General features: G+C 42.1%; 1 non-coding gene across 1 annotated transcript; it reads right to left on the reverse strand.

Annotated features, from left to right (window-relative positions):
* Positions 1-7768: 7768 nt before the first annotated feature.
* Positions 7769-7953, reverse strand: LOC128851018 (U2 spliceosomal RNA). The gene has a single exon (XR_008448309.1). It is a non-coding gene; the product is annotated as a U2 spliceosomal RNA (small nuclear RNA).
* Positions 7954-13530: the final 5577 nt, after the last annotated feature.

Raw genomic sequence — 13530 nt, forward strand, 5'->3', positions numbered from 1 at the left:
GCTGTTTAGCACAACAGAGAGTGCTCTGAACTGGGCAGTAAGAATTAGTAACAGCGGGAAAAGATCTCCAGGAAACGTAACAGAAAAAAAAAACCAGATTTATTTCATCCAGAGAGGAGATGAATACAGACATGGTGCAAGTTTACACAATAACAAACAGTACAGAGAAAGAAAATTTGTCCAACTGAATTTCCTTCCGGTACTAACATAAGAGGGGATTTTATAAAATGAATACGTTAATGTAAAATGAACAACTTAAAAGAAAATGCTAGCAATCTTACTGAAAGGAACAAACCCAGAGTATTTCAAAAGCTCCACGTATCTTAAATAATTCAATTATACAAGTTTTGCAGTAATCATACAGCCATCACAGTATTACTATTTTACAAAACATCACATTGAAATACAGCTTTTGATTTTGGTGAATACTGGTTTCAGTAAAGAGAAGGGTGGATTTAGAATCAGAACAAACTTAATGTTCAACATCTCTTCAAATTATGTAATTGTGCATTTGTTTGATAGCTCACTTGCAGTGAGCACTGCAGCGTTTGTATTCTGCCTTGTTAGTGGAAAGAAATAAAACATGGCAGAGAGATTTTGTGCTCAGATGCGGGTGAAATTCAACAGTCACTTGTCAAGAAACAAAGGGGCTTTGTGTGAGGGGTGTTGGGGCACACCACGGACCTGCCCAGGCAGTGCCACGAGCTAGGGATAGAGGGCTCATGTTTCTGTAGCTGGTAAGCAGTGGCTATTTCTTCTTGGTACTCCCAGGAGAAGTAATTTTGAACTTCACAGTCACAGGGAGAGACTAAATCTTGCTCCAGACCTAAGGATCTTACTTTGGCAACATCGGAAGAATGGGTCAAATCAAAAGTCCCTCTGACCTTGTTTTTTGTCTCAGGCATTTTGTTGTGTGTCCCTTAGGTTATCGTGTGGTTTCCAGTGCCTCTCAGTGTCATTCAGCAAGGCTTTTATCTCCGATCTTTTCTGGTTTTTTTCTAGGTGACTGATGAATACGTGGGAGAGCACATAGTGCAGCACAGGTCCTACCTCCTGCTAAATGGAGAGATCTGAGGAGTTATATCTCCCTAGGTTTCTGACTCAGCTTATCCAGTGAGTTTTTTGGGTTCAAGTAAGCAAAATCTGTCCACCATTTTCTGCTCAGTACCTTCACAGGTTTGTCATAGTATAATGAAATTGCCCTCTGAGGTATTTGCATGTACTTCTCAGAGTAGAATAGAACCAACTATAGTTTTAATGTAGCTCCTTAGCAGACTGAAATTGTAGAGACTACAGAGATTAATTTTATTTCCCTTCTTTCTTTTTAAATTGGTTTCTAATCTACCATTGTGCATGAAAGTGCTTACTTGGAACAGTAATTTTTGAAATGCTGGATGTTATATTATTTCCATGCTTATTTGGTTGGGTTTTTTTCCTGAAATATGGCACCTTTTTTTCTTAGTAATTAACATGACTGTTCATGTCATTTGTTCAAAGCTAGCAAATTAAAGGCCTGGGTTTAATTTCATCATATTACTAAAGCATAACCTCATCTCTCTATTTTGATTCATCTAATAGTACATCCTGCTGCTGAAAGTACTTTTTTCGTTCCTGCTCCATGCTCCGAGCAGCTAGACCAGCAGAAGGTTATTTAACCTGCAAATCCTAAATGCTTAAGGAGATGATCTGCCACTTGGAGATGCTTTCTTTCCCCTTTGCCAGAGGAAGAAGCCTATATGATTAGGTCAGGCTAATCTAGCCTCCACGTAGGTAAAACAAGCACCACCCCAGATCGCCAATTTACTTACAGACTTGCAAAGATCTTTAGACCATGAGGTTGTGCAATATCCCACTGGCCAGAGTCTGCACAAAGAGTGCTCAGAATAGTCCCAGTTTGATACCTGGACCGTAATTCAAGATTTATTTTAGGAAAAAAAATGCCTCATAAAAATGTTAAACAAAAGTGTTGTCTTATTTAAATAATACAGAGGGCCACGGTATTTAAATTGCATTAAAATGTTTCGTTTTCATAAGCAATTGTCTATCTCCTGCCTTTATTCCTACTATATACGTCATCTGTACAATGCATAAGTTAAGAAGATTCAACAAGTATTCTTAAATGGAAACTGAATTTAGCTATGAATAGAAATGACAAACCAAAATATCAAACTCCTGTTTCTTCAAGAAGTAGATTAAAATCCTCCTGTAAAGCAATGATACATAGCCTCTCTGGGCTGGGATCTACAGAAAGTAAGGCTTTTATGCCTTATCATCTTGTATCAGCTCTGGACTTCCACCCATCTCCTTTTTGCTGGAAAGACTCAGAGGTTATAGCCACTCTGAAGTTTCAAAGCATGAAAAAGCCATTTCACAGAGACAGTTAATTTCAACCACAGAGACCTCAGAGGAATTGATGAAGTGAGGTCACCTTTTTTCTTAAATTAAAAGCATGTTCCTTTTAGTAGCACTGCTTTTTCTATTCAAGTATTCAGGGCCACAGCAAGATGTGCCACCAAAGGCCGTTAGAAAGGCACTGGAAAGTTTTACTCGTTTTCCTCTGTTCATTGTTATTTAGCAGCTGCCTCAGGTCAGCCTCCCCTTTCTCCTCATTTGCAATCCTTACCATGCAAAGTCTGCAATCACGGCTGGGCCCAGGGGGGGTCACAGCTGAACCTTTTCTCTCAAAAAGTGGTGCAAGTGTTACAGGCTTTTTCCAGCAAGAAGCAAGTTATCCATCGTTTGATAACATAAGAGTGGTGTCATTGCAAAAGGCACATAGTTTTTTTTATTCATGAACTTTGTATCTTCATTGCTTGGTTTTGGAGGTGTTTGTCCAGAATTCTTCTAATTAAAATATTAGTCAAAACGTTCCTATTCCTTATTTGAGCTCAAAAATCCCTGGATGAGTGACCACCGTGTCTAGCAGGCAGATAGGACGTATCCTGTCAGCCCTTTTTTGCTGTAATTTCTGATGCTGCAATAGGCACTGCATGCATTGCTTAGGAACAGTAGGAAACTGCTTGCATCCTGATCTGATTTAAATTATCATTTTGTCTAGAGAAACGACATTCAGATCAAACATCTTTAAAAATGTCCCATATGTCACAAATTCCAAACAAAGCTGGAGTTTGCCTGGGACATAATGACACCAGCCTGTTGTGCTCTTCCTCAATAGACTGTAATTATTTCTCTCCTCAAACTGTGCATATATCATTGAGGAGGCTGATACATAAATAAAAAAGCTGCATTAATTTCAAGCTTCATTAGGAACGCAGGAGTAAAAATAACCCATGTCTGATAGACAGGAAAAAAAAAGGCAAAATTACAAGAATTCTGACTGGGAGGTTTCTAGGGGGGTTAAAAAGTAAGCAGAAAAAAATTAAGCCATCAGAAAGCAGAAAAGTTTGCTATTTTATGGGACTAGATATGGAATGCAGGCTCTGTGGGTTTCAGCAGGTGTTATGCTTATAGAGTCTTAGAATCATTTAGGTTGGAAAAGACCTTTAAGAAGAGTCCAAGTTAACCTAACACTGCAAGGTCCACCACTAAACTATGTCCCTAAGCACCACATCTACACATGTTTTAAATACCTCCAGGGATGGTGACACAATGGTGACACTTCCCTGGGAAGCCTGTGCCAGTGCTTCGTAGCCCTTTCAGTGAAGAAATTTTTCATAATATCCAACCTAAACCATTCCTGGCCTTATCACTTACAGTCGGGGCCAACACTGTGGAGATATTGCATAACCCCTAGGTCTTCATGTTGGCTTCTTCAAGGCTATGAGAAAAATGTGATCATATGAAGTTCAATGTGATTTGCTAAATCACAGTGTTTCTCCAGAAGGAGGACATTTACTGGGAAAATGCAGAGGATAGATGGAAATGATCGAGGCTGTCATGTAGGTGCTGGGTGCTTCTGCTTTACTTCTGCTATTCTGGAACCTGCATTTCAATTCTAAAGGCTTTGATGTGCCTAAGTAACAGCTATTTGAAATAGTGGGTTAAATTGGGACTGGAATTTCACATGGAGTTTGGATTTGAAGTAGCAAATCAAGGTGTCTTCCCATCTTCCTCATCTCACATCTCGTCAGTTCATCTCTTGCAACAAAACAAAGACATCCTCCATGCACTCCTGGGAAATGCTGTTTTGGCTGCCAAAACAAGATCTTTCATGCTAAGGGACATTCTCTGTCATTATTTTTTTCACAGCTGCCATGCATAACCAGGAAGGAGGTGGTTGCATTTTTCAAACTAGCATGTTAGAAGTTAAGCTTTTAAGTCCATATTTAGGTACATAAATCCGAGCTATCCATTTCCTGGAAAAGCTGAGCATTCACGTATTCCTCTGAAATCCCAAGGGTGACTGTTACAGCTAGCAGATAATGTACGCTATACACAAAGGGTTTTTGAAAACAAACCAAATCAATCCTAATCTTAAATGTTCAGAAATCAAGGCCCTTGTTAGAAGAAAGGAGTGTACTGATAAGTAACCCGCCCAGAGCGCAGTAGCATCCAGATGTTCTCAGCAATGGGTCTTGCTGCTTTCCCCACCCCCCGCCACCTCTCCCCCCAACATCATAGATAAAATCTAACGTTTATGAAGAGGAACTGAATGGCGACTCTCATCAGTATCATCTTATCACCTTTTGGAAATTTCCCTCCAACTCTCTGGCAGGGGCTTTTCCTGGAGGTGAAGCCCAATGTTCCTGGCCCTGGAAAGGAAGCTGCTGTCTTGCGCCAGGAGGGAGTATGGCGCTGGTGGCTGAGATTGGGGTCCTATAGAGTGCTGCCAGGGGCGGTGGGGTCTGCAGTGCCAGGAGGGTAGAAGGGAAGGAGCTCTGAGGTTAAGGTGGCAAATGGTGCAGCTGGACAGGAGTGGCGAGACACAGCCTCATACCCCCCGTCCTGCCTCATGCAGGGGGAAGCCTGCAGGAGAACACAGCCCTGACCACCCCAGGGTCTGATGAAGGTGTGAGTTGGCGAGTCTCCAGTGTTTGGGGACTTTCTTGTGCGTCTTCTAGATGTGTCTCAGTCATTTTATTCTGATCCTAAAATCTAACTGGGGTTCAAGATTTTTCTATTTTTTCTTCTTCCATATTTCACAATGCAGGGAAAAAGAAGTGGGCTGAGAATGAGGAGAAATTTCTATTTAATTTTTAAAGGACTATGGTATTAGTCAGTTTTCGTGTGACGTACTAATGCTTAATAAATTACAAAGGGCAGGTAGTAAGGGACCTAGGATTTTTATGCAAGGTGTTTTACAGAAACCTGCTAAGACCCTAGTGCTGGCGGATCACACTTTCCACTACATGTTAGTATTACATGGATGCTACTTATGTTGTGACTAAAGTTGCAGCCAAAATTAAATTACGGGTATTCCATAGCACATTTCACTGGACTCTATATCCAAGTCAATCTCTATAGCTTGATTGAATGGCATCAGTGGGAAATCTGGCTCATGCATGCTAGCAACTTGCTCCCCTATAAATACTTGAGAACTGGCTTTTTCTTGAGTGTGAGCAGGTGCCCATTCAAATAAATCCTTTATCCAGCAGAGGTAGCTGAAGGACACAGAAAGCTTTCCTCTGCAGGAACTAGATCTATCTGCAGAAATACTGAAGTAACAAGTGATTGTTAGGTGAAATGTTTTCGATTTCCTTCCTTCCTTCCTTCCTTCCTTCCTTCCTTCCTTCCTTCCTTCCTTCCTTCCTTCCTTCCTTCCTTCCTTCCTTCCTTCCTTCCTTCTCCTTCCTTCCTCCTCCCTCCCTCCCTCCTTCCTTCCTTTCTTTCTCTTCCTTCCTTTCTTTCTTTCTTTCTTTCTTTCTTTCTTTCTTTCTTTCTTTCTTTCTTTCTTTCTTTCTTTCTTTCTTTCTTTCTTTCTTTCTTTTCTCATCATTGTCTGTTGCTTGCTCTTTTTATACATCAGTATCTTTAAAGATGGAGCCATTCCAGCTGCGTCAAAATAATTTTCTCTTAAGGATGCCTGTTCTTCTTTTGTTGAACAAAAACAATTAGAGAGAGAAGAACTGACGGTTTCACTGAACTGTCAATGAAAATACCATAATGAACAGTTTCTTTTGAAACAACCAATTCTTCCATTAAATGATCTGTAGTCCTAGGGGGAAGAGCTATTTGTGAACAAGAAGTACTGTTTGTTGCAGCATGTCTGTGTTGATCTTTTGATATTTTCTAGGAACACAGTGGTATCAGTATTTTGAAAGGAACATTGGGAAGTGTGAAAGAGAATGCAATGACCTGACACTTTGACCACAAGAAATTTCCTTGTATCTTCAGGAGCATCTGGGTGTTTTGCCTCAATCAGAAGTTTGCTACAACCAAAGAGCTCTGTGAACCTCTGAAAAAAATGGGAGAAGGATGCCAATTTCATCTGACCAGTTTAAAGTAACTTTACCTGGTTAATTACTTCATAATCCAAGCAGTACAGGTGATTAATGAACCTTTTCTTTTAATGATCTCAAATGGTCTGAAGTGCTGTCCTCTGTCCCTGGGAAGGATTTTGTAGGACACCATATATCCACAATGTGAGCAGTTGGGTATGCGCATATTCACCTTTATTCTATTCCATAGACAATTGCTTCCAAAGAGCATCAGCAGCTGAAAATGCAGCACATCTTTGCACGAGGCATAGCCTCTTGGAAAAAACCCAATGTGTCTTCGTGGCCGAGCTGTCATGTAAATGCCCGTGCCATAGGCTCTGCAGGACTGCGCAGAGGAGGAGAGCTAAATAGACTAAGGAACTGCTCATGAAGGTATGCAGGTCACAAACTCAAGTGCTAGAAAGACATTAAACTCTTGGTGGAGTATCAGGCCATTTTGCTCAACCGAGACAATGTGTTCATTATATTTTAGATACACCTTGTTTAACTTGAAAGCTATTAAAGAAGAATGTAACTGTCCCTGTTCGACTCTACTAGGAATAAAACTTTTTTTGTGCTCTAAAATCCTCTTTATGTCTAACTGACTTCCCCAAGACCAGCCATGCTTAGGCTTTTCCTACTTCCTCCTTTCCTTCCCATGACTTCCCCCATTTCATACTCTTGGGGCTTCTCCCCCACCCCTAAACAAATTAATCTCCTCTCCTGTCTGCCCCATCTTCTCTCTTCTGTTATTCCTTTCCCAGGCAGCCTCTCCCCAAGCCTAGGCTGAGCCTTGGGCTTGTGAAAGAGAGAGGAGTCTCCTCTGCTTCTCCCTGCCTGATCCCAACAGACTGATGTTGTGATGGTATCTCACCTATTTCCAGACTAGAAGCCAGCATGGGCAAGCAGCTGCTACCCCTCTCTGCATCTCACAGTTAGAAAACTTACACAGTGTTGTTTTACAGCAAAGTGAAGTGCTTGATCTCTGTGGCACACTCAGGATGGCACCATCTTCACATCCGCTTATTTGGGCCATACATTTTTCCCAAAGTCTCAGACAAGAAGTGTCACACTGCTCAGCTCTACACGCCTGACTTCACCATCAACTCTCCCCACATTGTGTCGCCAAAGCCAAAGGAGAGGTAGGCACAGTGAACATCCAGGAGGACTTCAGTCTGCAGCAGGTACATGCAGAGCTTAGATGGCCTGCATATATGCTGAGTGAAAAGTGTGGCAGTCTGAAGATCTTCCATGGAAGGTCTCGTTTCCATGTCTGTTTGGTACTCATTAGACGACATTTACGCCTTACAGCACAAGTATCAAAAATAGCTTGTACACTGAAATGACTGCCAGGCATCTCTAACACAGAAAATCAAGCCAAAAGGTCAGTAATAGTTTGGGTTGGAAGGGACCTTAAAGATCACCTAGTTCCAACCCCTCTGCGACAGGCAGGAACATGTCCCACTAGATCAGGCTGTCCAAGGCCCCATGCAACCTGACCTTGAACAAAAATTAAATATTAAACTGATAAAAACAGATACTACACTTGATCTTAGCCAAAAGGCCAAGAAATTATAGTATCTTTCTTAATCCTTGCTGGCCCTTTTGGCAGAGCTTTTATAAACGTATCTCATGGCTGCAGTCTAGTCACCAATGATCTCATTCTATCAGGCATGTGCTTGAACCACCAGAAGCTCCAAAAATTTGGAAGAAATACTGCCTTCTGCAACGATCTTGTGGTTCTAGGGTATGGTAACCAGAATTTAGACATCTCGCTGCAATTTACAATAGGCTACTTTAAAAATATAATCATTTTCCCAATGTAATTATTAAGAGTTCAGAAATTAGCACTGGATGTAGAAAAAAAGTGCATGACCAAGTTGGTGTCTTGATCCAGAAAAGTGAATGTTATCTTTCCTACCAGACTGACCAGATCCCCATGCTATTAGGACAGCTGTCATGCTACTGCTTCACTTCCCCACTCCAGAGCATTCAGCTGAGTGTTCAGAGCTCATTACATATTTTTCTGGTTATGCCTTTTTTTTTAGCATGATTCCTCTCACATACTCTTCAGGGTCTGCATTTTACATTAATCCCTCTGCTAACAAGAATCTGTGAAAAGCATTTTGTAGGAGGGCAGAAAGGATCCCAAATGCGTAGCTCTGCTTAGTTATTGCTTCTTTTCCCAATTATTGTTTCCAAATAAAATTTGTCAGTTTATGCTTCCTGACTCAGACATAACTTTAGCATGGCTGTCAAGTAAGAGCTGGTTTAGTGCCAGCAATGAGGGAAACCTCCTTTGTAGAGACATAAGGAGACCGTTACTTGCATCTTCCGTTACAGGGTTTGGGTCCTATTTAAATAATGAGAAAATAGCTCTCTGTCTCCAGGAGAATGGTATAAATGGCTGCCTTTGAGTGAAACATTTGGTGCTGGTTTTATGCTTTTCATGTTGCAACAGCATGCCGCCTCAGTGCAGCCTGATACAACCTCTGATGTGCCCAAGCTGGAGATGAAAAACAGCAAAAGTAACAATGTCACTGGGCTGTTTGTTAGGATTTTATACGGAGTTTTCCAATGGGAACGGACGCTGTTGGGGTCTTCATGGCAAACATGAAAGTACTAATTATAGATGAATAGTGCAACTGACTTTGATTTGAGCTTTGTAGGACTATGTTATTTTTGAGTAACTCATGGAATGCCATTTTACACTGACATCTGATATATGGATGGATCCGCTTCTTATTTTGAGTATGCTCATGATGAGCTGCGAGTTGCACAAAAGCTTGGATATGGTGGGCTTTGATGCTTTTTATTTGTGGTCCTGTATTGTGTGGCATGAACAGCCAGCATATGACCATTTTGGCATCCCATTACAAACTCTCATCAAGTCCAAAACTAAGCAAACATCACAAGCATGTCCTAAAAAAAAAGGCAAACGGCATCTAAATAACAGAGATCTTGTTCTTGTCTTCAGGGATTAGCAACTATCATCTGTCAGTTTGCAGGTCAGAGGTCTCAAACAGCAGGGATCATCTCCCTCTACGTATTCTCCCTCATCAGAACATCCCTCACAAAATTCATCTTCTGCAAACTGACTTTCATAAGAAGTTGTCATCCGTATGAATAGGGGCAGCACTCCCTGGAATGGGGTTCAGTGCTCCAGGGAGGACTGGATATGGCTTTATTTTAAATCTAGGAAATGAATACTGTCAGATCAGGGGTCATCGATTGCAGTTGGGATGAGGCATTCGGTAAGAACATGTGCCCCTGCTCTGTGTCCTCAGGCGCTTTGAAGCAAACTGGTTTAGGATTTATTGCCTTTGCCTAGGCAACATGCCCTTGAAACCTTGCCCCTGCAGGAACAGGAGGATACAGGACACCACTGGAGCTGGGAGAGACTGTAGGTCATGGAGGGAAACTCCTCCTCTTCGTTCCCAGCTCTGCTGGGAGTCCCAGTGCCCTAGGAGCTCCTGATTCCGCAAGAGGCAGGACGGATTCCCTGCTGCTCTCTCCAAGGTCAGAACTTGGCCGCTGTAGGGAGCTACACAAAACAAAACCTCCAGGTGTCCGCTGAGCCTGGAGCTGTCCTAAACCTTATTTCTCCTTGCTGAGTGCTGCCAGAAAGATTAAAACATGGTTGAGAGGTAGAAATAACAACTATTTGTAAGAATTAACTTCTACCTCAGAAATTGCATCTTCCTCCTCTAATATCACTTCTTTTCAGTTGCTTCTGCTTTAGCTTGGAGCAAGAAAAAATCCTAAGGCCCAGCTTTGGATTTCATTAACACTGCTGGAAAGCTGGGGCAATGCCACCAGCTTCTGCAGGGTCCCTGCCGCTGTACACCTGAATGCAGTTTGACGATGGCAGAGTTGGCATGACAGCCAAGAATGCGCAGGAACAATTTAAAGCAGGAATGGAAATGTTTCCTCTTCAAAGAAAAGGAGGTGATATTGAGCCCTTCGCACATACTAATACTAATTTCTGAAGTGAAAACCAGGCTGAGAGCAATAGATATATCCTGCACAGATTGCAAATCATCTCATCTCATGTCTGGTTGCTGAAGTCCTGCATTTTCTAAGCTCTCTTTCTGAACTTAAAAACTTTTTCCTAAGTATTAAATCCAAGGCAAATCCATATGGTGGATTATAATAAATAGACTGATGTTAAAAATTGAGCTCTCAAAATAAATTATGTGATCATGTTAGCCAAAAGCCTTTGGACTTTATAGGAGTTCTACGCTGGGAGACTGTCAGTTGCTGTTAATTCTTGCTTACGGGAGCTGCAAGTAGGAACCTAAGAGCAGCACCTATAGGGGCACCTCTCACTGAAGTGGTCCTTTCTGCTACTCATATCAGTGTTTATGAGCAAGTATGGAAGGCAAATACCCACTGTCACCTGACATAAGGAGATGACCTTTCTTCTGATAATTTCTGTACGTATTTCCCCCCACTTCCCCAGAGCACAAAATCCAGGATTGAGTAGCTAGTTCTAGATGTTAAACTCTTAATGTGTGGCTAATCCTGCTGAGAGAATGAGGAAAAGAAGAAAAGTCATAGTGAGGAAAGCTTTCCTCCTCCCTGTTCGCTTGACTGCTTTTTACTGGTTCACACTGGTAACTCTGAAGAGTAGTTCTCAGCCTGTGATATGGTGGCACCCAGGGGGGAACACCTACCAGGTCCATGAATAACAACTAAGGACAAAACCAGAAATGTTGTTAGGAAAACCAAATTCTCTGCCAATATTTTGGATGGCAGAGTTGAAAACTATCACCTGAGGACCATGGGCTGTATGCAAGGTATCGAGAAGAGACTAGCTTATCACTCCATATATTCCATTACCTGCCCTACTGGATTACCTTCCTGATTTTGCTTTGCTTGCTGGCACAACGCTCATTGGTGCTACCCTGGCCACAGAGTTGCAGCGGCAGTATTGATTTTAGTGCCTTCTGGTTTCCAGAAAGTTATAGTGACATTAACACAAACCCTCTTTTTCCTAATAATGCCAGTGACCAAAAAAATTGTTATTTCCCATGCAGCTTTCATACCATTTGAAGGGCTGGGTTCTCCATGTGGAGGTAAGATCTTTGCATGGTGGAAGCAAAGCTGAATTCAACACACTGGGCAGTACATGTGTGACAAGCTCTGGAGTGATCAGCGCTGCATACGTAAGAAACAGCATTTGGATGTAACTTGTAGTGGTGCAACATGCCAGAAAGAAATAGTAATAATACCTTGCAAAGCACTGTGCTGCTGGGCAAGAATACAGCGATAGTGGGTGATTGGGACCCTGTCCCAAGTGCTCTGGCATCTCGTGCCCACCTCTCCCAGAGATCCCTTCCTCTCCCACAACACATCCTGCTCACCTTGGCTATCTTGCCGTGAACCAGCTGCATGTCAGCACCTGTGTCCTCTGCCTGGATCCAGCAACACAACTACACGAGTGAGGGTGTGCTGCCTGCATCACCTGCCAGTGCTACGGCCACGGCTGGTAGCACCACTGCCTCTCTCCTGATCCCCTGTGGTGAGTAGAGCAAGTTGTCAGGTTTCTGCACTGACTGCGTTGACTGGATGGAATGGATGGACGCTGGAGCAAGGACATAATAGATGCCCATGCTTCCTGTGGTTGCACTGTGCTGTATGTGGGATCACAACCAGAAGGCATGCATCCAGGGATGACCTTGTGCTGCAGCCACCTGGTCAAATACTTCTGCCAGGCAGTGCCTTCCAGCTGGGACTTGTTGCCTGGCTGCACTGCAAAACTTACAGCAGTGCACTGCCAAGCAGTGCTATACAGAATATCATTGCCTGCAATAATTGAGCATGATCAGGTGATTAGCATCTCATAAAGGACCACGTAAGCCCACAAAACTGCTGGTCTAATAACAAAGGCATTTGTGGTCTGTGAAAACATAGTGATGGTAAATAAGGGACCAAGGTATTATTCTCCATCCTGTTGTTACCACAGTTTGTTTGTAAACTCGCAGGCATTAATCTCAATATTGATGACTATGGAGCTGACTGTATTTGAGAGGCTGGACCTCAATTTTCAGTGGAGGCACAAAACTTGCAAATGCAGCAAAACCAGGCTGCAATTAGGAATGTTTTCCTGAACATTTAGATTTACTCACAGCAGTACAAAATTAAGTGCCCATCACTGTGATTTTGGCACTCAAAAGTGGATCGGTGCCTGCTGCTAAGGAAAGAAGATATTATACAGCACCACAGTTCCACTTTCAACATCAAGTTAGTAAAATTAGCCTGATCAGGAAAAGTGCCTTTGCAAGGAAGCAGGTTGAGTGCACTGCAAGAGCCTCTGCTTGTATACTGATAGAATATATGATGAACATTACCATCCTGCTTTTAATCTTAGTATGGGAATAACAGAATGAAGGAAATTTTTGTCTTCAGGTTATGGTTGTCATGATAAACTTGTTAACACTGCTTAAAGTGCTTATTTCCCAGGTAGTGTCTGATAAAGGATGTTCATTTGCCAGAAATTCAGTTGCCACTAATATAATTGTTTTGTGCCACTGGAGTTTTATTTCACTGTAGGTATACATACATACCTTCCCATCACAGGGACCTGATTGTGTGAATGCAGCAAAGTGGCTTCAAGTGCTGAATTTGCATTTGTTAGCGTATGCATAAACATCTTTTCTTTTCTCTGCTCTGATGGAAACTTTTTACAGGCCCCCAAATCCTGCACCGAGTATGTGAAAGTGATGGTGAGTGGGAGGTGCTAAGCACACAAGCATAGTCCTCTGCCTCATCTACTGTCTTTCTCTCCCTTGATAACTGGGATATTTCTGCAGGCCCTCTCCTCTGCAGCCTCCAACATGATCTCCAGCTTGGTCCTGATCCACACAGTGATGCAAACTCTCGTGCTGTTAGTATATATTTTACTAGTACGTATTATATATTATGTATATATGTATAATATATACTACGTAGTATATATAAAAATATACTAGTATATGCTTTACATTGTTTAGAAGTTAATTGATGGTGAGAAGTAGTCCTCTTTCTTCCTGTCTTTCTGCCTTCTACGTCTGTCCTGAGTCTGGTGCTACCCTATTTTTTAATGGCTTGGATGATGGAAATGGGTGTTATATTCAAGAAAAATGCAAACAACATTAAGCAGAAAATAGTT

This window comes from Cuculus canorus, chromosome 1, assembly GCF_017976375.1.
Source record: "Cuculus canorus isolate bCucCan1 chromosome 1, bCucCan1.pri, whole genome shotgun sequence".
Lineage (NCBI taxonomy): Eukaryota > Metazoa > Chordata > Aves > Cuculiformes > Cuculidae > Cuculus > Cuculus canorus.